The sequence below is a fragment of the Octodon degus genome, unplaced genomic scaffold, assembly GCF_000260255.1.
Source record: "Octodon degus isolate 3935 unplaced genomic scaffold, OctDeg1.0 scaffold00048, whole genome shotgun sequence".
Classification (NCBI taxonomy): Eukaryota; Metazoa; Chordata; class Mammalia; order Rodentia; family Octodontidae; genus Octodon; species Octodon degus.
The window spans coordinates 9,929,493-9,934,291 of NW_004524624.1; the positions used below are offsets into that span (position 1 = coordinate 9,929,493).

General features: G+C 45.4%; 1 pseudogene; it reads left to right on the forward strand.

The window, feature by feature from the left end:
- Window positions 1–787: 787 nt before the first annotated feature.
- Window positions 788–1,535, forward strand: LOC101571204 (annotated as a pseudogene).
- Window positions 1,536–4,799: the final 3,264 nt, after the last annotated feature.

Here is a 4,799-nt window from a genome sequence, read left to right on the forward strand (position 1 = left end):
CTAGAGGTTCCCCAGAAAGCCTCATTTGCTCATAGGTAGGCCTGGATCAGGAGTGTGTGAATATGGAGCAAGGGTGTGTGATAACTAAATCAGTCCACAGGTTGACTTAGCATAGTTGTGGGTGTGGGTGGCACCAACCAGCAGGCTTGTAACCTGGATAGAATATAAAAAGAAAGATGGAAGGAAGATTTGCTGCTTTCTTTCTGCCCTGCCACAGACTCTTTCTCCTCTGCCATGTACCAAACTCTAGAAACCAGTTGACTGTGGACTGAAACCTCTACAAACTGTAAACTAAAATAAACCTTTCCTCCCTTAAGGGTGACAGGTATTTTAAGGCAGAAGCACACCCGTGTAAACTTGGCACTGGAATGCAAAGGAAAGAGGATCATGGGTTGGAGACCAGCCTTGCAAGATCCTGTCATTCATGTATGAATGAATGAATGGGGATGTAGTTCAGTGATAGAGTGCTTGTCTAGCATCACAACCCCTTAGTCCATTCCCTTGATGGTTAGCCTTAGTTACATCAAACTGATTGTTTTAAGAAATGCTTGGGCTGGTGAGATGGCTCAGTGGTCTAAAGCACCTTCTTAGAATAAGCTTAGCAAAGCAAAAAGGGACCGCGGTTCAATCCCCCAGCACCACATGCCAGCCAGCCCTGCCCCCTGGTGGGCTGAGCTGGCCACACACACACACACACACACACACACACACACACATAAATAAAAATTTAAAAAAAAAAAAAAATGCCCTTAGTAGCCTCGCACTGTCACCGCTGCTCCAGCCCAACATGGCAATGCACAACAAGGTGGCCCTGCAGATCCCAGGCACCAGGCAGGCTTTGGCAGAGCTCGGGAAGCGGAAGCAGAAGCAAACTTGGAGAGACAGATCTATGCTTTTGAGGGAAGCTACTTGGAAGACACTCAGATGTATGGCAGTATTATTTGTGGCTGGGATCACTATCTGACCAACCAAAAAAACTCCAACAGCAAAAATGCTCGAAGGAACTGGAGCGGCTCTTCAGTAAATCTTCAGTCACGTCAGCAGCTGCCGTGAGTGCAAGTCCGTAGGCAGGAGTTCAGGACCAGTTCATTGAAAAAAGGGAGCCAGGAAGTGGGACATAAAGTGACAGTTTTCCAGACTTCCGCAATCAGGAAAATGAGCCCAGCCAGGAGGACCCTGAGGATCTGCATGGATCTGTGCAGGGAGTGAAGCCTCAGAAGGCTGCTTCTTCCACTTCCTCAGGGAGTGGTCATAGCAGCCGAAAAAAACGCAAGAATGAAACAGGTTAGTGGCAGGGACCCCGCCCCCGCAGCTCTGATGACTGTTGGGTATGAAGGGCCCTTCCTAGAGCCAGAGAGCTCAGGATGAACAGAAATTTGTGACTCCAAATGAAACCAGCTCATGTTGTAAGGGAGGAGTTGGTGGGCAGTAGAGTGACCCGAAAAAGACTCCAGGACATCCTTCCGCTCTTGCTAGCACAGAACCCTAGCCCTAACCTCAAGAACTTTTTGTTTAACATGGTAGATTTGGAGTCCTTTCAGAAGAGAAAAAGGGGGACTAGAAATGGAATCTGTGTAAGTTTGAAAAATGACACTAGTGTATGTTGGGTAAAGTGGGATAATCTTTTGTTCCCACTCCTGATCCCTGCCTACTCTTTTTTTTTTTTTTTTTTTTTTAATTTTTATTTATTTGAGAGAGAGAGAGAGACAGAGAGAGTGTGTGGTGTGTGTGGCCAGCTCAGCCCACCAGGGGGCGGGGCTGGCATGTGGTGCTGGGGGATCGAACCGCGGTCCCTAATGCTTTGCTAAGCTTGTTCTAAGTAGGTGCTTTAGACCACTGAGCCATCTCTCCAGCCCCCGCCTACTCTTACAAGAATTGATTTAATGTGCCTTTTAAAAAAATTTAAATACAAGCTTTTTGATTAAAAAAAAGAAAGAAAAAAAACGAAAGAAAGAAGTGCCCTTAGTAAAACACACTTCTGGGTGTGTCTATGGGTCTTGGAGTTGTGACCTGGGGTGTTATATGAGATCCTTGACTGGTTCCCTGTTGGTTCCCCTCCTGTTTCCCAGGCAGCCAAGAGCTAAGCATCTTTGCCAGCCTCTGGTCTTGACATCTGAGCCAAATTAAACCTCCATTAAACTGTGGGTCAGGTATTAGCAATGGGAAGGCAGACTAGTAATCCCTAGTACCAAAAAAAAACCAACAACAATTCAATTGATAGTTCTTTTTTTTTTTTTTTTTTACAGTACCGGGGATTGAACTCAGGACCCTTGCCAAGCAAGCGCTTATTCTATTGAGGTATCTCCCTGGCCCCCAACTGATAGTTCTTAAACACACCTCTGAGCTGCAGTTTCCACAACTAAGGCTATAGCAGTGGACAGAGTAAACAAGAATCTGTCCTAATCAAGTGCAGTGAGTACAGCTGGCATCCCAGCCACTTGCCAGGCTGAGGCAGAAGAATCATTGGAGGCCTGATATTGGCCAACTTGGGCAGCATGGTTGGGGGTGGTCCTTGTCATGAAACACTTACTTTTGTCATGCTGAAGATTGAACACAAGGCCTCACTTATGGTGAGTGAAGGTTCTACTGTAAAGCAGCACCCCCAGCTCCTTTCTACTGTTCTAGGGGGTTTTTTGTACCAGGGCACTGTGCCACTAAGCTATATCCTCAGCACCTTGTATTTTATTTTGAGACAGGGTCTTGCTAAGTTACCCAGTTAGCCTAAAACTTGTGGTCATTCTGCCTCAGCTTCCCAAGTAGCTGGAACTACAGATGTACACCTACCTATACCTGGCATAAAACACACATTTCTTTGTAGAAGACAAACAATAAATATAAGTAAAATATATAGAAACAAGGCCAGGGAGATAGCTCAGCAATATCCTGAGTTCTACCCCCAGTAGTAAAATATATATATATATATATATATATATATATATATATATATATATATATATATATTAAAAGATAACTTCCAAGGAGGTAGAATTCTCAAACCATGAGAAGACATGTGACCCTTAGCTGCATATAATGAAGTGAAAGAAGGCAAACTGAAAAGGCTGCTTACTGTGAGTTCCCAAAATGTCACAATGTGACATTTTGAAGAAGGCAGAACTACAGAGAGGAGAAAGATCAGCGGTTGCCAAGGGCTTGCGTGGAGGGAGGGATGAGTAGGTGCAGCACAGGGAACTAAAACTAGTCTGATCCCACAGTAGTCGATATGTGACATTATGCATTTGTTAAAAGCCACAGAATGTACAACACAAAGAATGAGGTGTGGCTTGTCATATACCTGCAATCCCAGCACTGGAGATGGAGGCAGGAGCTTGAGGCCAACCTGGGCTCCACAGTTTTAAGACCACACCAGACTACTAGACTGAAACCTACACCATGCAAATTGTTAAGAATCAAGGTTGGGCGGAGGGGATCTGTGGGAACTGTCAGTACTTTCATGCGCAATTTTTCAGTAAACCTAAAATGGCTCTAAGAAATAAAGTATAATCATTTAAAAAACAGAATTTTAAAGCAGGGAAGGAAGCAGGAAGTGTGGGAGGGTTGTAATTTTAGATAGGGTGGACAAGTGAAGGCCTGGTGATAAGGTGGTGATTAGCTAAGGCCCAAGGAATGAGGGTGTGAGTGAGCCCTGCAGCTGCCAGATCGGAGCCATCCCAGGAGAAAAAGCAGGACAGGGATCCTCAGGTGGGAGGAGGGGGTCCTGGACTGAGGTGAGCGGGACTCCTGGGAGGTCTTTGGCATTTTCTGAGTGGAATAGGAAACCATGTAAAAGACACAGATGGAGCCAGGGTGCCAAAGAGTGGCAGAGAGCTTGTTAGCATGTGAGAGACCCTAGTTTCCTTCCCTAGTGCCACTGAAAGGGGCCAACAACATGTTGGTATGACTTTTATGTATGCACTTATTTATTCATTCATTCATTTTTGGGTACCAGAAACTAAACACAGGACCTTGCGCTTGCTAGGCAGGACCTAACTTATAAAAGGGCTGGAAGTAAGAGACTCAAATGTATGGGCCTGGGCCAGCACAAGAATGATGCTGACATTTCCTGAGCTGTGAAGGCATAAGGAGCAGGAAGTTTCAGGCATCAGGTGGGGTTTTGTTTGTTTGTTTTTGCGGTACCAGAGATTGAACTCAGGACTCTGCACTTGCCAGACAAGAGCCTATTCTACTGAACTATCTCTGCAGCCCCCAGCATTAGGTGTTAATACCACTTCTGTCACATTATTACATATCCAAGTGGACACAGAGATGTGACCGTCTGCTTACAGTTAGTATTTAAAAGAATAAGTTTGAGTACAGGAGATCAGCAAGGGATATGTGGAAATGGAAAAGAGAGAAAGCCCACAGACTAAGCCAGGTTCAAAAGCCAGGGGGTCGAGAACAAGCAAAGGAGGACAAGAAAGATACAGAAAGAAGAGGACAAGGAGAGTGTTGTGGGCTTGAAGACAAATAGTATTTCAATGCAGAAAAGATAAACTGTTGAATGCTACCAAAATATCAGAAAGGATGAGAAGCCAGGCATGGTTGGGCATGGCTGTAACCCCAACAACTCTGGGAGGCTGAGGCAGGAAGATCAAAATTTGAGCCCAGCCGGGGAGATGGCTCAGTGGAATAAGCGCTTCCCTGGCAAGCGCAAGGGCCTAAGTTCAATCCCCGGTTTTTAATATATATATTAAAAAATATATTTTGAGGGGCAGGAGCGATGGCTCAGTGGTCTAAAGCACCTACTTGGAACAAGCTTGGCAAAGCACAGGGACCGCGGTTCGATCCCCCAGCACCACATG